Genomic DNA, 25605 nt, shown 5'->3' on the forward strand with positions numbered 1-25605 from the left:
ACAGTTGTGAAGAGAATCTCATGTCTACCACAAAAAACAGTAGCCTCAACTCCGTTCCTTTCCTTCTACCCTGTAAAATCTGGTAAATGAAAATGCAAGCATGGTGTGACATCAATGTGCTCTGAGTTTCCATGCATCTGTTCCACTTCATTGGCTACAACTCATTTATTTCAACATATAGAACAATGTAGGCAATAAATTATTTGATAACTAATATGATACAATAAAACATTTACTAGCAACCACCAACATAAATGATAGCAGATAATAAAAGGGCAAGGCAGACTGAGGGATTATATAAATTAAAATACCTGGTTAAATAAAAGCACCAAACCCTGTCACTGAAAAGACTGTATAGTTGGTGCCAAACTTACCCTTTAGCAAGCGTGTCTCAAAGTTGAGGTGCCACCATTGGGAAACCCCCTTCCTCATTTTTTCATATGTGGTGAGATTGCAAAATTGTTAAGAAGTATTGGAAAAGGCTGAAGAAGCAACCTTCATTTTTCCATAGCCACCTTGGCTTCTGATGTCTTAATGATCATTTAACACCTAGGCTTGTGTATATGTGGGTGGGTGTGCTCAAAAGATATCTAGCTCTCTTCTAGGACATTTCCACCATTCTTCACTTTTGCAGTCTTCCAAATCACCAAGCAGTATCATGATGCGACAGTGGCTTTTGGTTTGTCAGATATTATTGCTGGGATCCTAACAGAAGTATAATTCATTGAATTCAAATGCAGAAGGACAAAAGTAAATTTTTAAAAAACAACAACCCAACTTGCGGCCCCCTTCCCTGTCCTGTGCGCAAAGTGGCTGACAAAACGGTTTAACTATTTCGAAAGCAAAATTAACTGCATTATGTAACAATTTTTTAAAAAAGTGGCTCTGAATGAATAATGTTGGGCTATAGGCCAATGCATACAACAGATTATGTGACCAGTGCAGCATTTCTTGCTATAACATTTTTATTTGCCATCTTCCTACAAACTCGCCATTTACGAGGAAGTATCTCAGCATCCTTACTGACGTTTTATGACTTCCTTTGGATGTAATTTTGTTAGCTAAAATTTAATGAGGTACCACCTGCTGAAAGTAAGGCTTCATCATTCATTAAGAAAGTTGCGTGCTTTTCAAAACTTTGCTAAATCAACCTCCAAAGATTCTTTCCCCCCAGTATTTATTTCTAGTGCTGCAAATAAAAGCAAGCAAACATAGGATCCTTCCTTGGACCACATGAGGCCACTGAGCCCAGTGGCACCGCAATGGGGGGTTCGCCCCGTGTTCCACGTCTGCAGGGGTGACAAGAAGTCACCCCGCGGGGGCCCGTGGAGGCGTGAGCAGCCATTGCGCTGCCACAGCCGCATGTGGAGGATCCTCCGTTCGTGGCTGCAGCCGTGAGCAGAGGATCCCGGTGCCAGTGGCAAACCGCTAAGTACAGCGCATGTGCAGCATCGCACGCATGCGCTGTACATTGCGATGCCGCACATGCGCTTGTTAGGATATAGTTCTGCTCCTCCTTAAAAGGGAACAGGCATGACTATTGTATGTCACATGCCTGTTTACTTCCAGCACTTGCTGGGAACTTCCATTTGTATATAGCTTTTGTGTTTCTGCTGTTATGCTGGAGACAAAGGGAAGCAGACATGTTTTCCTCTGTTCCTGAACTATGCTGAATAAAATGCTGTAAATATGCTTACACATTCTCTGTCTGCCTCTTCTGCTGTGAAAAGTTTTACGCACTCTGCTGACAGAGTGTGCACGGGTCTCTAAACGTATCTGAGGCTCGTTTCGCTAATTGATGCTGTTCCAAGGGAGACCGGCTGCTGGGAGGTGGCTGGAGCCAGCTGGGGGCCTGCCTGATGCCTACCTGATGCCCCCGTCTTCCCAGCAGTATCCCAACAGCGCTGTTTGCTGCCGGTGGTGCTCCAGAACCATACGGACGGTGCCGAGATCCCTTTGTCGCCACTACTGCTGTGAACGGAGCATCCTCTGTTTGCGGGTACAGCCACAAGCAGAGGATCCTGGCACCGTCCATATGGTGCTGGAGCGGTGCTGGAGGCAAACCGCTACGTACAGAGCATGTGCGGTGTCACTACTTATGGCACATGCGCCGTACATAGCGACGCCGCACATGTGCCCTATGTAGTGACACCCGCTCCAGGTGTCATGACGCCTTCCTTCACCCCGACTGAGCCTGTCAGCTCAGTACTTTTTTCATTGACCGCCAGTGGCTTTCGAGGGTTTTGGACAGAAGTCTGATCCAGCCTTACCTGGAGATTCCTGTGAATTGAAACCTAGGCATTGGGTAAGCCTTAGTCTTGGCTGGAGGGGAGGCCTTCACCTGTCCCTCCTTGGTTAAGAGTATCCCATTAAAAGGATTTCTGAGGAGTTGCCCCAGGCACTCTGGGCTGCTCACAACAACAACAACAACAAAATTTATATTAAAAAACACAATAAAACATCAACCATTAAAAACTTCCCTTCAGATATCTTCTAAAAGTCAAATAGTTATTTATCTGTTTGACATCTGATGGGAGGGCATTCCACAGGGTGGGCGCCACTACCAAGAATGCCCCTGTAGCTTCATGTCTCACAGTGAGGGAAGTTTCAGAAGGCCCTCAGAGCTGAACCTCAGTTTCCAAGATGGACGATGAAGGTGGAGGTATATGCATGTGACATGCATGCAATATTATATGTATTACAATGCCTATATGTGGGAAGTGTTCATAATTTTAACAGAAGCAGCTGAGATAAGAAAGCAAGACGGAAATGAGAAGGGGGAAAATTGTGCACAAATTCTGTCTCTAGATATGCCTCTCTATACCTGTGCCTCGTTTTTCTTGTTTCAGTCCCAACGGACCCATTCAGAGACAAGAGATGATGCAACACTTTGTTCTTTGTCAGTATACAGAAAAGCCCATCCAGTAATAAAGATGTACACTTAGCTTTCGCAGAGGAACCCCTATTTCAAAAACAGCGACTTGCAGGTGGGAACTGAGGTTATTTTCGATGAGCCAATGCAATCATAAAATGAAATAGTGCAGAAATCTGGTGACCGGGTTTGTGTGTGTGTTTTGGAAAGAAGTCACTGTCCTGTGTAATTTACAAGAGGAAATAAATCACTGAGACAGAAAACATATGCAATGGCTAAACATGGGGAACTTGTCACATCAGTTCAGTGTCAATCTGCTTCTATCTAGTTAAAGCAGACTTCTTGCATTTTCGGATGCACCCGTCCACATGCTCTTTTTCTTTCTTTTTTTGAAGAAGGCTTTTAACCCATTTTTAAGACTCTGCCCCTTGCCCCAGATCCACAATGTTTTTAGTACAGAAACAACAAGGATGGCTGGTACCCACTGAGCTTCATAAGGCAGAAGGCAGGTTACTCAAAGGTAGCTTGAGCCAGAACCAATGAAAAGCAGAGCCAATTACCGTACTTTTTGCTCTATAAGACTCACTTTTTCCCTCCTAAAAAGTAAGGGGAAATGTGTGTGCATCTTATGGAGTGAATGCAGGCTGCCCAGCTATCCCAGAAGCCAGAACAGCAAGAGGGATTGCTGCTTTCCCTGTGCAGCGATCCCTCTTGTTGTTCTGGCTTCTGAGATTCAGAATATTTTTTTCCTTGTTTTCCTCCTCCAAAAACTAGGTGCGTCTTATGGTCTGGTGCATCTTATGGAGCGAAAAATATGGTAATTCCAGTTTTGCTTCTGCTGAGTTCTATTATGGCAACAGTGAGACTAAGCAGGAGCGAACTGACTGGCAGTGCCACCCCCTGGACTGAAGGCAGACAGGTGGGCTTAGCTAAGGGGGGTCAGACAAAGGTTGGTGGGGCACTGGCCCTTCATTAGCCAGCCTCCACTGAGAAACAAGACTTGAGGTGTGAAGGGCAGGGTGGGGGCACCCATTTCCCTCCCAATTTCCCCCACCTCATTTTTTTCAGGGACCCACCCCCAAATAAAATAGAAAAAGGTGCCTTGCCAATTTTTCTGACTTTTTCTTTTTTGGGGGGGGGGGGGTCCGTATCTCTAAGCAGGATTCATCATATATATATTAAATACAGTGGTACCTCGGGTTACATACGCTTCAGGTTAGAGACTTTGCTAACCCAAGAAATAGTACCTCGGGTTAAGAACTTTGCTTCAGGATGAGAACAGAAATCGTGCAGCTGCGGTGCGGCAGCAGCGGGAGGCCCCATTAGCTAAAGTGGTACCTCAGGTTAAGAACAGTTTCAGGTTAAGAACAGACCTCCAGAACGAATTAAGTTCTTAACCCGAGGTACCACTGTAATGGCTAAAACAACTAGCTACCACCTAGACTAGATATGTTCTGAAGTCATCAGGCTGCCCCATCTTTAGATTATGGATGTAATATCTTTAAGCATCATTTGGCCATTAACACCCAGTGTCCGGCTGCTGCCAACGATTCCCAGCCAGTTGCCCAGGAATGTACAAAGACAAGGAAATGTTTCTTACCATCTGCTTTTTATTCAGTATTTACAGAGAGAGGCTATAGAACGCAGCCTCTTGGGCAGGGGTCAGCAAACCCCTCAGACCTTGTGGGGGGCCGGACTATATTTTGGAAAAAAATAATGAACAAATTCCTATGCCCCACAAATAACCCAGAGATGCATTTTAAATAAAAGCACACATTCTACTCATGTAAAAACACACTGATTCCTGGACCGTCCACAGGCCAGATTTAGAAGGCGATTGGGCCGGATCTGGCCCCCGGGCCTTAGTTTGCCTACCCATGCTCTCGGATAATGGCATTGTCCCAAGTCAATCTCCGCCCCCATCTCTCCCACTTCCTCATTTATCATTCTCATCGTCTCCTTTACGGGCACTACTACGTGCCCTCTGTCTTTGAGCTCTTTGTTCTCCTACTTTCAAGGCTCACTAAGTTCTGGGAAAGGGTGTGTGTGTCTGGAATGCTTTCTAAAGACACTGTGTCCATCAGCTGTCACCCTCCTGGTGCTTCCTCTTCCTCCTCCTCCTCTCCCATTATTCCCAAACTTTCCCCCCTCCTCTGCCTCTGAACTGTGACCTCCCTCAAACCCCTGTTGTAATGCTAAACTGTCTTCCTCTTCCTCCTCCCTAGAAGGGTCAAGCTGGGGAGGCGGTCTCCGCCATTTCTCCTCTGCCCAGTCCCTGACAACTAGTATGTTTCTGCTATCATAGGAGTGAGTACTTCTGGCAAACTATGTTATGACTCCTCCCTGTTTATCCTGCAACGTTCAGTCTTCATAAACTCTGCAGTTGCGTGTCAAGGTCCCCAAGCCACACCTCAAACAACTCAAATAATTTTTGGTTTGGATTTTTGGCATAATTTTGGCCACAACTTTATTAAAATACAGTTTTTATGAGTGGTTGCTTAGGCATTGGTTAAGACTATCTGTCCCCCCCCGCCTGGGGACAGAACTGACATACGAACTCCATCAGATACCAGTAAGGGAAAACAATATTGGGGAGCAATGGAGCTGAGTCACAGGCCCTCAGCGCTCACCCGCATGCTTCGTGGGGCTTCCCGGCCCTAGCCCCTCTCCAGGGATTCGGACGAAATCGCGGCAAGCCCCTGGATTCCTTTAACGGAATTCCCTTCCACAGCAGCATTGGAGGGGCAGGCACAGCCAATCCTTACCCCTCCAACAACCAATTGATAACCAATGCCTAACCGCCAACCTTACAAGTTGTGACGATTTGCTACGCAGTAGGCAAAAACCAAATGGCACAGCCAATCAGCCAGATGGACAAAATTCCTACCAGGCCCCTGCCCCAACGGCAGACGACCCCATGACAGGCATAGCAAGGTCAAGCAAAATCTTCCAAACTCAGGGCGGGTGGGTGGGTGATTCGGCTCATGCAGCGAAAGAGAAAGCATCAAACTGCGTGCTCTGAATTTAAACAGTTCGGTCCCTCCCACCAAATTTGCAACAAGTAAATTCCCCTAGCAACACAGCCATCCAATTAAATGCCAGGGTGATAGTTATCACCCTACCTGGCAACAGAGGGGTGACTCAGTGTACCCCACCGCAACACGTGCTCTCATTTATGGAGAACACGCTTTCTCTTAGCTCCCTTCCGAGCAGGCAAGGTTTGACACATGTTCCAGTGGCTTGGAGTCATCAAAAAAACCCTGTTTGCATCATTAGGTGCCGGGACATGAGCAAATATTTCAGGGCACTTTTTGCCGGAGGCAATATGCATATTCAGATGTGGATCTTAAATTGGTAAATACTAAGTCATGAGACATTTAATGATGTGCATGCATGTGCAAATCTCTCTCGAGATGCTACCCAATCAATCTGGTGACTGTGTTCTCCCAAAACTTGCTCCCGTTTCAGCAGAGAGAACACAGTAACTGTGTCTCTTGAACAGTCTCCTACTCCCAGTTGACTTGCTTATGATTTTAAGACTTCAATACAGTGAGATAAATAAATAAACAAACCATTTTCCTTTTGCTTTTTCCCCTTCATTGAAATGCCTTCTGAGCAGCTCAGTGTTGCAAACCAATATCTCAGCAGTCAGAAAACTTAATTAAAATTTCATAAAATAACTATAATTATCCTAGCTTAGTAATAAGAAACCTTAGTTATCACACAAATTACTCCTTTGGTTTGTCAAACAAGCACTTTATTTGGGTAACTAAATATAGCGAGTTTCCTCTCTTTTTGTCTTGTAGGGGGCTACTGTGTACTTTTAGCTGACACTCAATGTTAGAGCTTGCATTCCTTGTCTATACAAGGCTAATATTTCTTTGCTGAATGTGCACTGTATTGACATTAGGCTGATTTATCCCCGAAAGCGTGCATGGGTGAATTTCATTTTAAAGCTGGCTCCCCAAAGCATTTATTTATCTTGCAATGTTGCGAAGTGCACTACCAGTCCATTTAAACGGAGTATATTAGGTGACTATCCTTTCGGCAATAATTTACAAGCTTCTCCTACCATTTTTAAGCTATGTTGAGTCTCTGCTGTCAGTAGCAATGCCCCTGAATCCGACCGGGGACAGGAGGAGTAAAAATCCACAACAGGGCAGGTTGTTACTTCCGCTGAATTTACACATCATCAAATATTGTCCCTGCAGCCCAGGAGTTCTTGAAGCTGAATAATTTAAGCGTGCAGTTCTAGATTCAGAATGGGTTTATAAAATGACAGCAAAGTACAATGCTTTTTTTTTTTTATAAGCATGAAACAGATCCAAAATACTATGAGTGCCATTTTCAATCAATCAATCAATCAATCAATCAATCAATCAATTTAAAGACCTGTTAACCTTATGGCTCTTCAATATTATATACTATGCGTCTGCTCTCTATCACACATGTATGTAAGCACCTAAAAGAAAACAAATCTGCTCATTTCATTAACTGCAAGTAATATATTGGGCCTGTCTTGCTTCACTAATATTAGAAGGTCATAAAAAGGTTGTGCTTATTGATTGTAACCTTTTAGTCCTCTGAAGCAGGGTTTTCTTGAAAGCTTTGGTTTTGCATTATATGCTTTGATAATTATCCGTATTACAAGAACAATGCTAAAAGGTTGAATTGCACATTTGAATTGTATTTGTTCATTGACAGGGATTTGATGGAACTTTATTTACACAACCTTTCAGATATATTGCATTTTTGTATATAATAAAACAAAGAAGTATTGTTTATGAAAGCTCATGCAATAGTAAGAGATTATTTTAAGGTGCCACAAAACTCTTTGGCCCCGATCACACAGATCTTGCATGTCACAGCATGCGTATTTGTACCTGTGTATTTGCACATGCCGAATATGTGCGTGCATATTGTTATGGTCGTTGACATTACCCGTCGCCATTAGCAAGCGAAAGGGAAATTGGAGACTTGTGAAACAAGCAAGCAATGGAAAAATCTGACACCACCAATCATCTGTTTGATAGTGCACATGTAGTCCTAAGGAAGTCAGATTATCCTCCACCAGGGCCAGGGCCTTCTCAGTGATGGCTCCAACCTGGTGGAATGCTCTGTCCCATGAGACCAGGGCCCTGCAGGATTTAACTTCCTTCCGCAGGGCCTGTAAGACAGAGGTATTCCATCTGGCTTTCAATTTGAACTTAGCCTGATCTTTTATTCCCCGTCCTTCCCTCCCCTTCCCCTTTTTATGAAGATTACCCACTGGGATCCTAAAGCTAATTCTCCCCTGCTCTCCTCGCTGGCCCAAATGGGACTAATTTAGCCAGCTAGCCCTGGTGATCATCTAATGTTTATTGGATGGATTTCCCCCCTAAATTGATTTTTGAATTCTGAATTTATTGTTATCCACGTTTTATACTGTATTTTATGCTGTTTTTTGTTGTATCAAATAAGTGTTTTAAAATTGTTGTTCCCCCGAACCGGGAAGGGCGGAGCATAAAGAAAAATGTACTATTATTATTATTAGTCTTAACACAGCGAGTTCTAATGAGGTACAGTGGTGCCCCGCAAGACGAATGCCTCGCAAGACGGAAAACCCGCTAGACGAAAGGGTTTTCCGTTTTGGAGGTGCTTCGCAAAACGAATTTCCTATGGGCTTGCTTCGCAAGATGAAAATGTCTTGTGAGTTCCTGCGGGGTTTTTTTCCCTTCCCCCCCTTTTTCCCAAGCCGCTAAGCCGCTTATCAGCTGATCCGATCAGCAGATAAGCCGCTTAACAGCTGATCCGCTAAGCCACTTATCAGCTGATCCGCGAAGCTGCTTAACAGCTGATCCGCTAAGCCGCTAAGCCGCTTATCAGCTGATCCGCTAAGCCGCTAAGCCGCTTATCAGCTGATCCGCTAAACCCGCTAAGCCGCTAATAGCGCTAATCCGCTAATCCGCTAATGGGCTTGCTTCGCAAGACAAAAATACCGCAAGACAAAGAGACTCGCGGAACGGATTCTTTTCGTCTTGCGAGGCACCACTGTACAAAGATGCACACAGTAAGCTTTTACAAGCATGGTGGCTAATGGAACAGAGGATCTGTGCCCAAGAGACTACTCTGCATGGATCCTTGCAGGATTGTATAATAATTTTGGTACCATATGGAAGTTGCATATGGATGCTCTACAACAGATATCCTATCTATGGATTCTAATAGATCATGGGTTTCCGACAAGATGCTCACGAGCACACAGAGCTCACAGGGTTCACACACACACACACACACACACACACACACACACTCCTTGACTGAAATTAGGCTTGGAAAAGGCCTTCTTTAGTCAACAAGCAGCCTTGTTAAAACCTACCTGTGGCACAATCGTGATTTCAGCAGGAGAAGGGAGAGCGGCATCACTCAAGTGGAGCTCAAACCAGTTTCCCTGGTTTGCAAATGTGCCTGTGCACCCAAAAAGGTTGGCGACAGGAGTGGAGGAAGGGGGGTGCAGTGGGGGCAGGCCCCATGGGTGTCACCACTGAAGGGGGTGACAAAATGCCGGGCAGCAATCACCGCGGGGCCTGCAGCGTGCCCGAGCCACGCGGCTCTCCTGGAAGTGACGCAGTGGCTTGGGCCCCAAATGGTCCGCCCACCGCCTCCCCTTCAGCTGTAGGGCAGTTGAGTGGACAGGCAGACTCCTCGGAAGCCCCGTGGAGTGTCCTGCCCCAGCTTGCCCTGCCCCACGGGTGGCTGGCCCCACCCTTGAGTGTAGGGCACACGTGCTGCCCCAAGTGCCTGATTAGCTTACTCCGCTTCAGGTTGTAAAAGTAAAGGTAAAGGGACTCCTGACCATTAAGTTCCAGTCGTGGCACTCATCTCGCTTTATTGGCCGAGGGAGCCAGCGTACAGCTTCTGGGTCATGTGGCCAGAATGCCAAAGCCACTCCGTTTACCTTCCCGCCGGAGCGGTACCTATTTATCTACTTGCACTTTGACGTGCTTTCGAACTGCTAGGTTGGCAGGAGCAGGGACCGAGCAACGGGAGCTCACCCCCTCGCGGGGATTCAAACCGCCGACCTTCTGATCCGCAAGACCTAGGCTCTGTGGTTTAACCCACAGCGCCACCCTTGAAATAGATGCTCAGATTCAATATAAGAGCAGCTTTGAAGGCTCAGCAGTACCTGGGAACAGGAAGAGTAAGTGCCTTGAATTTCCTGCTTTTACTCTGTTCCATACAGCAAATCTCACAACTTTCCCCTTGGAAAGTTGAGCTTCCTGAACTGGGAGTTGCTTCATCTCTCTAACAGGGTGAGATGTAAATGTGTTTAACGTCGGGTGTGGAAGTCTGTAACAATCTGGGTGTGGGAACGCGCTTGCTTTGGAATATCTGTAGCTGCTTCTTAACAGGTAGGCTGGTATACAATTCTCGCATATGGTAAACACAAGGGGAAAGGCTGTATGTGTTACCCAAGTAGGAAATGCTGATTGATACCAACATAGGCATTAAGTGTTAAAAATACTGGCTTAAACTGCAATATTATAAAAGGTTTAAAAACTGAGTTTCGTTTTATTTGGCCCTTCCCTTCACATAGCAATTCAGAAGGTCTGCTCTGTAGCAATTATGCTGGGAATCATTTTTATTTAAAAAGAAAATTATCTCTCTCAAGATCGTAGCAAGCACATAGTTCATTTTCACTTTCCCCTTTCAACCTCTTCCACTTTCTCAGGACATTTTAATCCAGACTTTGAGAACCTATGTTTGACACCCGCATTATGTGAATGCATGAATTTTAGGCAGCAGTGATCACAATGACTAAGAAGAAGCTATACTTTAATGGTACTTTGAAAACGGCACACATTCTTCATAATATATTGAAGGGTTTTCATAGATTCATAACACAGAACAAAATTAAAAGGTATCACTTGTGTTTCATACAATGTCACCCAAGATTTCAGACTGTACATTTAATGTTCCTACTTATTAAATAGATAAATAAAGACATAAATTAGATACCCTGCTTTTATGTCCCTTCTCACTACATGAATATGGGAAGATAAGTACAGGGGAGTTCAAACACGCATATTTGTTTGAAACAGTTATGCTAACAAAAATTATATGTCTATGGTGAGTTCTCCATTCCTCCCACAGTAATGTAGAAGAGAACTGCTTGCATAATTATTTAGTTGACTATCCTTTTGAATGTTGATCTACTGTAGAAGAGTATTTCATTGGGATGAACAGAAATACACTTATACACACTTACCTGAGAGTGTGTCCTATTGAACTCAATGGAACTTATTTCCAAGTAGATATACATAGGGTTGCACTGAAAGATTGGCATGGGATGCCACCATAAGTCATCCACCATCGTATATCAATATACCATGCTCCATTGCAATGCTTACATCATATGAAGAATCTACATGTCTGGTCCAGCAAGAGCACATGATGGGAGCATAGAAACTTGGGGAAATGTGGTGACAATCTGCAGTGTAAGTAAGTACAACGGGGGCATTCCACTTCTCCCTATCCCAGGCACATCCCACACCGTCCCCAAATCTGCTCCAGAGGGTTGGGGGGAAAGAGATGTAGATGTAAGGGGCATGATGGGGAAGGAGAGGGAGCAAATGTTCCACTGCACAAGGACCATCTTGCTTGTGAGCCCTGGAAGACCTGCTCCCAGCCTTGCGGGCCTTTTTCCACCTAGCCTGGGAGGACAGGGCCTTGACTGACTCCAGCTGCAAAAGCTGAGACTGCTGAACAGAATATTGGGCTGGGGAGTTTAAGGAGTTGTTTTTTTTTAAGAGGGGGGATTTGTTGCTGTCATTTAACTTTATTTATTTTGGATCTTCTTATTTATGTGGAAATCGTTCACTTTTGATATTTATTTGTTGTTTATGACTTCTTTCATTACGTTTGTAGTTAGGTAAATTTTAAATGTTCTAAGCTGCCTTGAGCATGATTATAACTTTAGAAAGGCAGCATACGAATAAAATGATTAATTTCTTCTTGTGCTGATAGAATGTTTGCCAAAGTGCTACAATGAATTCCACCTTCACCAATGAATTTTAATTGGTGTTTGCTTGTAAACGAAATACTGACTTTTACACAGAATTTCAATATCAGCCTCCTATCAATATCGAAATATTCGTAACACCATAAAGAAGGCATAAGTGACATCATCACTTAAGAAAACAAAATAATGATAAACATTGATTTTCTTATAGAAGAGTTACTCCAGGCAGCCATTTCCAGAAAGCTATTGCCCCAGATCCATTTAGATGGTGTAAGCAATTTGTTGAGTGTATTTAGAACTTTTGAGACATGTGTATAATCTACACTTTTCCTTTGTGTGGAACCTGCTGATTAGAATTCCTCAGAATGAAGTCAATATTTGTACAATAAAGATGAAGTTGACTTTGAATTTAAAACAGGAACTGGGTCTGTCATGCGTTCTACCTTGAAATGACTAATTCTCCCTATAGGAATCTATCAGCATCTTCCAAAGCCTAAGGCTACTCTCTTTCAAAGAACACAGCGATGTAAAAATGCTGATGGAAATTAGAAGGGAGAACATGATATATGGGCTGATTCAACTGAAACACTTTTTCCGTGTAAGAATACAGGTGGAAAAAAGAGAAGATGGAAAATTCCCATTGATTTTGCATAAAAGGCTAGCAAACAGGGACATCTTCTAACTTCTAACATCTGGAAGACATTCTAACAGATCATTACTTGTTTTCTCCAGGAACATACATACCCCTCAAACCATGGGGGCAATTGCAAATGAAATCTACCTATGTCTGCCTGAGTCTTCAGTTTAAAGGACACAGGTAGAAACTTGCTAAGATGCATGTACATTAGGTGAGTGCTATAGTATGACATAGGGACACGGGTGGCACTGTGGGTTAAACCACAGAGCCCAGGACTTGCCGATCAGAAGGTCGGCGGTTCGAATCCCTGCGACAGGGTGAGCTCCTGTTGCTCTCTCCCTGCTCCTGCCAACCTAGCAGTTCGAAAGCAGCTCAAAGTGCAAGTAGATAAATAGGTACCGCTCCGGCGGGAATGTAAACGGCGTTTCCATGCACTGCTCTGGTTCGCCAGAAGCAGCTTAGTCATGCTGGCCACATGACCAATACACGGCCAATAAAGCGAGATGAGCGCCGCAACCCCAGAGTCGGTCACAAATGGACCTAATGGACAGGGGTAACTTTACCTTTACCTTTCTGGTATGACATTATATAGGGGGAACCAGTGGGGGCACGACTTTTTAATTATGACAAAAGGCCCCTTTTAAATCGTGAGATAACTTAAGAACAGAGATCCAGCCTAGCATAGTCGGAAGAATGCATGATCTAGAAGTAGCAAACTCAGGTTCGAATCCCAGCTCAGCCTGCTCCGATCTGGGCGACTTAAAATAAGCTGCTCTCTGCTGATCAAACTATATCATGGGGTTGTTGGAAGCTTGAAAAGCCACTGTTTGGTCATGCTTGAAGCAGACTGGGATAAGAATGTCATATAGAAACAAACACGTTACTCACACTGAGAAATGTCTCGGTACAAAGAGAAGAAGAAGAAGAAGAAGAAGAAGAAGAAGAAGAGGAGGAGGAGGAGGAGGAGGAGGAGGAGGAGGAGTTTGGATTTGATATCCCGCCTTTCACTCCCTTTAAGGAGTCTCAAAGCGGCTAACATTCTCCTTTCCCTTCCTCCCCCACAACAAACACTCTGTGAGGTGAGTGGGGCTGAGAGACTTCAAAGAAGTGTGACTGGCGCAAGGTCACCCAGCAGCTGCATGTGGAGGAGCGGAGACGCGAACCCGGTTCCCCAGATTACAAGGCTACCGCTCTTAACCACTACACCACGCTGGCTCTCACTTCATTCTGCTCCCACTGAGAACAGAAGTTAATCTAGCCCATGCAATCGATGGGACTTTAATTGAGCCCTCTAGTCAATCCTATACAGTGGTACCTTGGGTTAAGAGGAGGCTGTTAACTGCTCTTGCTCCATTGCCAAGGCTGCAATCCTGACCACACCTACTCAGAAGTAAGCGCTACTCTACAGAACATGATCCTCAGTAGACATGGTTAGGATAGCACTGTAAGCTGGTAAATTGCCAAATTAGAAACTGTCGTGTTCTTTAAAAGCTAAAGCTGTAAAAAAAAATAAAAAATGACGAGGTTGAACTTTTTATGAACTAATCCATTAATTTAGGTGGACTCAAACTAGTTTGTTTTGTAAAAGGACACATCTGAACTGGAACAACACCCTTTGGGGACACGATGCGCTTGAAACAGTTTCTTTTAAAAATGAACCTTCCAAGCAGCATTCTGAGAATAAGACAGATAACCAGCTTGAACCAATTTGACACAATACCACCTTTCAGGGTGTTCATTGCCTGCAAATTATAAATAAACACCCCTCAAAAATCTACCCTCAATTGGATCAATATTGTGGTAATGATATGATCCACTTTTACCAACCGGAATGTTTGAACTCTGCTTTTCTTCTGAAGGTCAGATTTTTGGCTTTCTAGCAATTCAAATGTGGACCTCCATGTACGTTCATGATCTGCTGGTGACTCAGATACTTTTTGTAGTGATTGCAATCTGTCAGAGCCTGGCTGGTAGATGAGGCTGCTTTAGCAGAGGCAAATACTTTTTTCCCCCTTTTGCAAAAAGAGAAACATACCCAAATGCTAGGATTTTATCATTTCAATGAATCAGATCATTAAATTTGAGTTATAGCCCATAAGAGTCTCAGGGAACAAAATGATGAAACGTTGGCTCCTTGCCAAAGCATTAAAACTCTTTGGGTTTATTTTTGTCTGTGAAAGTCAATGTACTCTTTATACAGCCGCTTTCCCAGGTGCAATGAAAATGCAAATTGAAAACTTTGAGGCACTATTGTTAAGTGATTCTCACACTCTTTGATGAGGAAACATGCAAAAACACCCTTTTCTTAATAGAATTTATGTTGGAATAATGCACCTACCAAACATCTGGGGGGCTGAAATGGACTAAAGTTAGGAGCAGAGAACAGCTGTGTGTTTGAAAAGAATCTTTTTCATTCAATGGCTGATTATTGGCAAGGCGGGAGGGAGTGCAAGGTGTGGGAGGGAAACAAGTACTCCCTCTTAAATAGATAAACTTGTGTGAACCATATGAGGAATGAAAACCTCTTTCATAGAATCCACCAACGTCCTACTATTCTTTCATAGAATTGTAGAGTTGCAAGGGACCCCAAGGGGCATCTAGTCCAACCCCCTGAAATGCAGAAATCTCAGCTAAAGCATCCATGAGAGATGGCCACCCAACTTCTGCTTAAAAACCTCCAAGGGAGTCCACAACCAAGGGAGACTGTTCCAATGTCCAACAGCTCTTACTGTCAGAAAGTTACAGATAGGTAGCTGTGTTGGTCTGCCATAGTCAAAATAAAAAAATTCCTTCCAGTAGCACCTTAAAGACCAACTAAGTTAGTTCTTGGTATGAGCTTTCGTGTGCATGCACACTTCTTCAGATACACTGAAACAGAAGTTGCCAGATCCTTCTATATAGTGAGAAGGTGGGGAGGGGTATTACTCAGAAGGGTGGTGGGAATGGATCAATCTCTCAGGACATTCTATACAAGATCTCAAAGTAGCTGTTTTACTACAAAGGAATTTCAGAAATAGACTGGAAAGAGAAGCTGCTGAACTGCAACTCATTACCAAACTTAAAACCATGGAGAGACCGGGTCTGAACAGAGACATTGGATTCTTATCTCATTATACATGACTAAGCCATTTTTCACCTTCTCACCCCTTGCCTTTTCCTGTAAGACCACCTATTGCAGTCGTTAAGAGTCGTCAACAGGCTCATCTCAGCTACCTGCCAATCTCCCATTCCCACCACCCTTCTGAGTAATACCCCTCCCCACCTTCTCACTATATAGAAGGATCTGGCAACTTCTGTTTCAGTGTATCTGAAGAAGTCTGCATGCACACGAAAGCTCATACCAAGAACTAACTCAGTTGGTCTTTAAGGTGCTACTGGAAGGAATTTTTTTATTTTGTCAGAAAGTTCTTCCTGACGTTTAGTCGGAATCTCCTTTCTTGTAACTTGAATGCATTGGTTCCGGTCCTAGCCTCTGGAGCAGCAGAAAACAGCCCTCGAGGTGTTTGAAGATGACTATCATATCTCCTCTCAGTCTCCTCTTTTCCAGGCTAAACATATCCAGCTTCTTCAACTGTTCCTCATAAGGCTTGGCTTCTAGACCCCTGATCTATTGTATTATGGTAGCAGATCATGGTAGGAAAGAGACTGAGCTGTGAACTCAGTCCCTGCCCATGCTACAAACTCCTTAGGCAGTCTGAGGCAAGCCACTTTCTCAACCTTATCCATTTACTTGTATTTTCTAATCTGCAATCCTAAATGTGTGTGTGTGTGTGTCATGGGAGGGAAGAAGGTGCTCAATCTTTCTCGTGCCAGGCTCTTGCTGGCAAGGCAAAAGTCAGGGTGGTTCTTGCTCTCTCCTACATCCTCATCTGAGATTCTGCCATCGTGCCAAGGAGGTGGCACCTGATATCTTTGATGCCAGTGATCCCTACGCTATCCAATGCTTCCAGTGTGGCCCATTGCTGCTGTTAGCTGCTGGTTCCATTGTCTTGATTGTGTCATTTTGTATCTTATTGTTGTGGTTTTATCATGCTTGTATTCTGTCATTACAATTCACCTTGGAAACATAGCTGAAATCTCTAAAATAAGCAAACATATTAGCATTATTGACTTGCCTGCCGAAAGAATGAAGCAGAACACTCCAAATGCCATTTGGCTCCCCTTTATCACATACACAGCCCAACAAGACAACAACAAGAATCCCCCGACAGCATACGAATCAATCTGGCTAACCTGATTCAAAAATGCACACCCGCACCCCGCTCTCACACAAAAACAATTCTCGCAACAGCCAACCAAAGTCAACCAACCACACCCAACCTCTCTCACCACCAAGGAAATACAACAAGTGAAGAGTAAGAGAACCTGGAGTACTGTGTCCAGTTCTGGGCACCACAGTTCAAGAAGGACACTGACAAACTGGAACGTGTCCAGAGGAGGGCAACCAAAATGGTCAAAGGCCTGGAAACGATGCCTTATGAGGAACGGCTAAGGGAGCTGGGCATGTTTAGCCTGGAGAAGAGGAGGTTAAGGGGTGATATGATAGCCATGTTCAAATATATAAAAGGATGTCACATAGAGGAGGGAGAAAGGTTGTTTTCTGCTGCTCCAGAGAAGCGGACACGGAGCAATGGATCCAAACTACAAGAAAGAAGATTCCACCTAAACATTAGGAAGAACTTCCTGACAGTAAGAGCTGTTCGACAGTGGAATTTGCTGCCAAGGAGTGTGGTGGAGTCTCCTACTTTGGAGGTCTTTAAGCAGAGGCTTGACAACCATATGTCCGGAGTGCTCTGATGGTGTTTCCTGCTTGGCAGGGGGTTGGACTCGATGGCCCTTGTGGTCTCTTCCAACTCTATGATTCTATGATTCTAAGTAATGCTGACACAAACCCTCACACACACTAAGTAGAAGAATAGAAGCATAACTACCCAACCCCACCCCACTCGCCATTTCCCCTCCCCCTCTCCCATTTTTCTCTCCCCCCCTTCTTCTTCCTAATTGTCCAGGGGTCAGCAAACTTTTTCAGCAGGGGGCCGGTCCACTGTCCCTCAAACCTTGTGGGGGGCCGGACTATATATTTTTTTTGGGGGGGGAGGAGGGAAAATGAACGAATTCCTATGCCCCACAAATAACCCAGAGATGAATTTTAAATAAAAGGACACATTCTACTCATGTAAAAACACGCTGGTTCCTGGACCGTCCATAGGCTGGATTTAGAAGGTGATTGGGCTGGATCTGGCCCCCGGGCCTTAGTTTGCCTAACCATGGTTTAAACCAATTCATAAACCAAGAACTTATACATTGACCACTAATGATGAAACATAAGTTGTTGATAATTTTTCCACATTTATTATGCTATTTTTGTGATATACAAATGACATGAGAAAACTTGGTATACTTGTTCGTATAACATTGTTCTTGTTTATAAAACATAATAATAATAATAATAATAATAATAATAATAATAATAATAATATAGCAGCAGCAGGATTAAAGAAATGGCTGTGCACGGCAACTTCTGCTAGCGCAACAGGGCTTTCTTTCTTTCTTTCTTTCTTTTTTAATTGAAATTTTCAAAATGTTACAAAAAATAAAAAATAAAATAGAAACAGAAGAAGGTACAAAATAAAAATAGTTGACAAAGTAGAAAAACAACAACAAACCCCTTCCCACCATATGAGTGAAGATTCAAAATATAAAAAGTGACCAAAAAAAAAAAGAAAAATACAAAAATACATCACAAACCGTTAAAAACATTTAAAAACAAATTCATTATTTTCAGATCCTTAACTGTCATTGCCTTCTTTCTTAGACCTCCTCCTCCCTTTCTTTGTATCCTAGTTGTTAATTATCCCAGCAAATCCTTTCCATGTTTCATAATATTCTGTCATTGCATTACCCTAAACTGTTTTAATCTTATATTTCTATAATAAAATAAACCTTAAAGCTTAAAACTTAAATCTTATCCTCACCAACTTCTCTTAACCATAATATTCTTTCATAATTCTTTAAACATCTTTGCTAAAGCCAAGTAATTTTATTCCAACATTTTTCTAACATTCATCAATTTTATAAAGCAGTTCTAATGGTAGAGAAAAGAGATACAAATAGATCCAATCTTCATCCAACGTCCCTTCCTCCTGGTTCTGGGTTTTGTCAGTCCTTATTATCCCATCGATCTAGCCCATTAACCTGGCAACCTTATATCCGAGGCCCTCAAGTCTCTTCCATGTCCCTTCCGCAGCTCTTCTTCATATTTGTAACTGTATTTTCCCTTGTCTCCTGCTCGTGGTAACTTCAGCTTGACAATGTTTTTAACCGTTCTCGACAGATCAGCCCCTTTTCCATGTTCAACACTGAATTCCATGTAGTATTTAAAAGCATGTTTCAAAGACCCTCCAAAATTAAGAGAATTAATTTTGGAGGGCTTTGTTTCCACCTCCCCTCGTGCACACACCCTTCTCACAATTGGCTCGGTGGCAGGAAGCCCCCAGTGCAGCATGTCAGAGGAGAGGTCGTTTCCTCTGGCAAGCTGAAAACCTTGTACTGATGTAAAAAATTGCCATAGTGCTACATCAAGCTCGTCTCTAAGCACTGTTAAGCAAGAGGGACATTTCAACCTGTTGTTGTGGTGTGATGTGTTCCTTGTGGTGTCTAACTTGTGGTCCTTTAAGTGTTTCTGGACTCCATCTCCCATCACTGCTAACCATTGGCCATGCAGTCTGGGGCTGATGAGAGTTGGAGTCCAATTGCATTTCAGAGGTCTGGAGTAGATGACCCTTTCAGCTCTACAATTCTATGAGTCTAAGGACACCTGGAGAGTCACAAGCCATCCCTGCTTTATGATGTTAGCAGAAATAGTTGCTTGATGTGGCTTTCAGTAGGGTTTCTGCTTTTGTTTTATATTGAATTTATGTTAAGAATATTGAAGGTGAATGAAGAATATTAGATAGTAATGGACTGTCGTGCTAAGTGTCGAGTTAAATTGCAGGTTAGACATTTTATAATCAGTACAGTTTTTGTCATTGGAAAAGATTGGATATATGTTGGATATTTCAGTGGATCATGCCATTTGTTTGTTTTAATCATATCTGAGTGGTACTGCATTTTTGATTGGATTGTTGCATGACTGGTAACAGCTTTTGGCTAAGCAGTAGAGATCTAGGTTTGGATTTACATGTGCTGCTACAACGTATGGTTAAAACGGAAATAATAATAAGAGGCACAATGACGGAGAGATTGTGATGCTCACGAGCCATACTGGGCTCAGTTTTTTTTTTTTATAAGATATAAATAGAAAAGAGACATTTAATGAGAACGGTAATCTCAGCAGGCTCCAACTCCTCGCCAAAGTGGCTTGAAATGTCCATGATAAATTGGTAAGCCTTGACAGAGCAAAAGAAGATGAAATATTTTCTGCAGAAAGGGATGTTCATTTTTAAAATTCATCATCCGCAGATTGTAAGTGCAGCCCTGTTGGCATGCTGATAAATTAATGTTAGTCACTGGAACAAGGTGGTGAAAATCAAAACAAAACAAGAAATCCATGAATCATATATCAACAGAGCTCATTTTTAAGTCTCTTGGAAATAATATCTTTTTTTTTAATGAAATGGGCAACAAGAGTAATAGAACAAGCTGAACCCCTGCTCTGCCAAGCTAGAGGGGGTTGAGGTGCCCCAGAAGTGTCCATTCATAGATGGGTCAATAGTGTGTGTGTGTTTTGTCACCACAATGTGCCTGCAGAAAGCATGGAATGGAGAAACTACTGCTTGCAGATTCCTCACTGCTGGTTGCCAGAACAACCCTCCCCACCCCCCAAAAACCCCAGGGCATTTTTGGGGGTGGGCAAGGGAAAGATCTGGGCTGACCAATGATCTGCTGGATCCTAAGCCAGTCCATCTACTTACAATAGACCTGAGCTGCATCTCTCTGTTGCACCATCTTGGAGCTGGTACAACAACAAAAAACACAATTTCTGGCATGAACGGCAGCTCCCATCATTCCTGACCACTGGCCATCCTGTGAGCAGTTCTAGTTGGCCTGCGCAAAAAAGGATATTGTACAGTCATACCTTGGGTTGCGATCACTGCGGGTTGCGGGTTTTCAGATTACGGACGCGCCAAAACCCGACGTACTGGAACGGGTTACTTCTGGGTTTCAGCGCTCGCGCATGCTCAGACACACTAAATCGCGCTTTGATCCTGTGCAGGAGCGCTGAATCACGTCATGCACATGCGCAGACGGGTTGTGAATGCTGCGAGTTGCGAACATGCCTCCTGCACGGATCACGTTCGGAACCCGAGGTTCCACTGCAGAGCTGAAGAGAGCTCAGAAAAAGGCATCCAAAATGATCATAAGCCAGGAAAGCACCATATAAAATTGAGGAATTTACTACCACAAGATGTATTAAGGGCCACCATTAATGGAACCTTCAAATGGGTTTGACCAATTCATGGAAAACCACCTCCCCCTCCTCCTCATCCTTCTTCCCCGCCCATCTGACTGGGTTTCCCCAGCCACTCTGGACAGCTTCCAACATATATAAACACATAACAAAACATTACACATTCAGATGTCTTCTAAAGGTTGTATAGTCACTTATCTTCTTGACATTTGATGGGAGTGCGTTCCATAGGGTGGGTGTGACTACTGAGAAGGCCCTCTGCCTGGTTCCCTGTAGCTTCACTTCATGCAGTGAGGGAACCGCCAGAAGGCCCTCAGAGCTGGACCTCAGTTTCCGGGCTGAAGAAGTGGAGAAGCTCCTTCAGGTATCATAAGGCTATCATTATGGGCATTAGCATGATGGCTATGCACTCCCTCTCGTATCAGAGGTGAAATGTCTCTGAAAACCAGTTTCTGGTTCAGAAGTGTGCATTCCTGTCCTGCTTGGAGGCTTGGCATCTTGGGCTCTGTTGTAACATGATGCTGAACCAGAAGGAATAATAATAATAATAATAATAATAATAATAATAATAATAATAATAATAATAATAATAATATATTTTTATTTATATCCCACCCTCTCCAGCCGAAGCCGGGCTCAGCCAATCTTCTTTTGTTCCTACCTACTTTTATGAATGAAGCAATTTCTCGTAGTGATGTACACATTCCCATAAAACTCAGCTTTTTTAATAGTAACGACAGATTCTGGCCCCCGTTTAGTGATGCGAGATTTGCATATTGACAGTGATTTCTACGGTCCTCTTCACACAAATGATGGACCTTCTTTTTTTGTCCATTGAAGAGGTAGAGATCAGCAAGTGCCAAAGATACAGGTATATCCCCATGTCTAGATAAATGGGAGTCAGATTTGGTTGTGTCAACTGAACTCTACTGTAGAGAGGAAGTTAACTTGCATTTTTACATACATTTTAATGTACCCAAACATAAGCCTGAGGCAGACTACAAACAAAGAAAAGCAAATGTACTTAAGTCAGTGTTTTTATAGCTTCATGGATATTGCCAAGATGTTGGAAATAATTAAATTTGAGTTTTTTGCAAAAACTGACTACATGAAAAAATATTTTTTACATAATGAACCTGGACCGTTGCCCTAAAAACATCTTTCCAAGTGTGATCCCAATAGGTTTATCAGCTTAGTGATGGATGCTCTGCTTCTGCAGCCACAGAAGAAGAAGAAAAAGACTTATAGTACTTTAACTTGAAGTCTGGCAGGACTTTATTCAAGTATGTTTAGGGATGCAGCTAAAGGCTGTGTTTGCACATAATGCTAAACCATGGTTAGCCCTATGTACACAAGCAGAAAAGGACCCGTGTGAAGTCTCTTGCTTGTGTACTCACCCTCCTGTTTCTTCCTCTTACATGGCCAAAAGGAGGACATTGCCAGGAGTAGTTTCATTCCCACAATTCCTGGCTCCTTGCTATATGCAAACCAGAGATCATGGCATAATAATAATAATAATAATAATAATAATAATAATAATAATAATAATAATAATAATAATTTATTTATACCCCGCCCATCTGGCTGGGTTTCCCCAGTCACTCTGGGCGGCTTCCAACTGAATATTAAAAACAGTACGGCATCAAACATTAAAAACTTCCCTAAAGAGGGCTGCCTTCAGATGACTTTTAAAAATAAAATAGTTGTTTATTGCTTTGATGTCTGCTGGGAGGGCGTTCCACAGGGCAGGCGCCACTACCGAGAAGGCCCTCTGCCTGGTTCCCTATAACCTTACTTCTCGCAATGAGGGAACCGCCAGAAGGCCCTCGGTGCTGGATCTCAGTGTCCGGGCTGAACTATGGGGATGGAGACGCTCCTTCAGGTATACTGGACCGAGGCCATTTAGGGCTTTAAAGGTCAGCACCAACACTTTGAATTGTGCTCGGAAATGTACTGGGAGCCAATGCAGATCTCTCAGAACCGGTGTTATGTGGTCCCGGCGGCCACTCCCAGTCACCAGTCTAGCTGCCGCATTCTGGATTAATTGCAGTTTCCGGGTCACCTTCAAAGGTAGCCCCACATAGAGCGCGTTGCAGTAGTCCAAGCGGGAGATAACAAGAGCATGCACCACTCTGGCAAGACAGTCCGCGGGCAGGTAGGGTCTTAGCCTGCGTACCAGGTGGAGCTGGCAGACAGCTGCCCTGGACACAGAATTAACCTGTGCCTCCATGGACAGCTGTGAGTCCAAAATGACTCCCAGGCTGCGCACCTGTTCCTTAAAACAAGCTCTGGTCAGTTTCAAAACATGCCAAGTCAAACCAGGGGTTATGAATCTGGCTTGCTTATTTGCTGAAGCTTTTAATTTTATTGAGACCACTGGGATCTGAAAAAAATAACAGTGTTGTAGTTGTATATTCCCACCCACTCCGGGATATAATCTGTAAGGACGGCCTTGGTCCAGTATGCCTGAAGGAGCGTCTCCACCCCCATCATTCTGCCCAGACACTGAAGTCCAGTGCCGAGGGCCTTCTGGAGGTTCCCTTGCTGTGAGAAGCCAAGTTACCGGGAACCAGGCAGAGGGCCTTATCGGTAGTGACACCTGCCCTGTGGAACGCTCTCCCACAAGATGTCAAAGAGAACAACAACTATCAGACATCTGAAGGCAGCCCTGTTTAGGGAAGCTTTTAATGTTTAACAGACTATTGTATTTTAATATTTTATTGGAAGCTGCCCAGAGTGGCTGGGGAAACCTAGCCAGATGGACGAGGTATAAATCATCATCATCACCACCACTACCACCTATCATTAATCCCTCTCAGGATGCTTCCCATTGGCTGTCACAGACTTAAGAGGCCAATTCCTCCTCTTTTCCCTATCTCCACCTTCATTTCCCCCCACTACCTCATCAATTGGCACCACAACACTCTGTAAGACCTAGACGCTCACAGATATCGTCAGGCCATTTTGCTTCCAAACCGAGTTACATGATTTTCTTGTTGCAGGGAAAAGTTGGATTTGCAACACTTTCCTTCAGGACACTTCATGCTACCCCTCCTTTTCTATTTTGTGGCCACTGTCAATATTCATTGGTCTGGATTTTTTTTGAAGGGGCGGGTTGCACTTTTGTAAACTTTGGAGTATGTAGATATTTCCCCCATGTTTCTCACTGGCCCTATTTTGGCTCCATTTTATTGACTGAGTTTGCTGTTAGATGGAGTAACAACAATTGCTCACTTTGTTATATTGTTTTAAATGTTGTTTTGTTAGCTGTGGCCAAATGGTTCAAAAGTTTGGATAGGCAAATTGTAAATGAATACAGCAAAAGTAAACAATGTAATGAAGGACAAAAATCAGTGGATTTGTTTACTAACAGACCAGAATTTGACTGAATAGCAACACTCATCTGAATAACTATTGTCTTCATGACTTCACTGTGGCTTCCTCCCAAAGTAACTGTGCCTGCAGTTTTATCCTGTGTTATAATAACCTGTAGAAGATGGAGAAACTGCCTTGAAAAAGCTGTAAAGACAACTTTTATAGAGATGTTAGCATGCAAGTGCTTGCTGAATGGAGGAATCATGTCATTCTCAGTAGTTTCTCTAAAAGACTCAAGATAAGCTTGACCCTAGGATTTTACAATGCATAAAATTTATGTCCTTCAAAACCGCTACACAACTTTTAAAAATTATTTGAGATAATACAGATGACAAATCTTTCTGACCTATATATGGATTATTTAGTTTACATTTAATTTACATGTTATGCAGAAAGAATAAAATATTTTTAAACTAAAGAGGTAGGAGAGTTATGACACACTGTCATCTTCCTATTTTTTGCTTCCACCAAAGCACTAAAAAGAAGAAGAACATAAATCAGATTAGAGCATAAACGGAACAAGTGACGAGAGGATTACTCAAATAAGATGAAATAATTCATGAGGTTTTAGTTTAAGGAATGATTCATTTGCATTAGATTGACTGAACTCCATCAAGCCACAGTAGTGTAAAGAATGGTTTGCACTCCCAGAGCTTCTATGTCCCGCGAAAGTAAGGGAAAGTTGTTTGATGATGACAGTCCATTTCACAATCTCCCATCCATGTTTTCATTATACATGGTGGAAGAACTAGCTTGATAACAGGGATGGGAAACCTCTAGAATAAAATGGGGAGAAGGTAGAGCCTTTGATACCACCTATAACCTTATATGAAAAGCAGTATATAAATGGACTATATAAATGCTTGTTGGCTGGACTACATCCCACCACTAATAACAGAACAGAAGTTGAGTTGCTGTGCCATTAAAGTTAGTTATGTAAGCAGTCTTGGGCATTGCCAGTGTGGTAGTTTATAGGGCCTTATATCATTTTAACACTAGATACCATCGAACTGCTATCATATGCCTCATATAAATATTAGATTTATGCTACTTAATAAGGTGTTAGGAGCCGGAGTCAAGGTGTAGGACAGCAATAAAAAGCACTGGTATCAGTGAAGTTAACTCGTTATTCAAAGAAACTAAAACAGTGTAGGCCTAGTGATCACAGCAACTCTTCCCAGTGAGGTAGATGTGAGGACTGAAGATTCCCACTCTCTAAGGCTCCTCTCCCTATTCCTTCCCCAGAAGCCTAAGACTCAATTGTCTTGTCTCACTTGGCTCCACCCTGTTCATTTTACTGCATGTTCTGG

The 25605-nt window shown here is 43.2% G+C and overlaps 1 protein-coding gene across 2 annotated transcripts in view; it reads right to left on the minus strand.

Annotated features, from left to right (window-relative positions):
* Window positions 1–25605, minus strand: part of GPC6 (glypican 6) — a 784275-nt gene that overhangs the window by 252801 nt on the left and 505869 nt on the right. The gene's annotated exons all lie outside the window — the stretch shown is intronic.

Source organism: Podarcis liolepis (genome assembly GCF_965112155.1).
Source record: "Podarcis liolepis genome assembly, chromosome: 4".
NCBI lineage: Eukaryota > Metazoa > Chordata > Lepidosauria > Squamata > Lacertidae > Podarcis > Podarcis liolepis.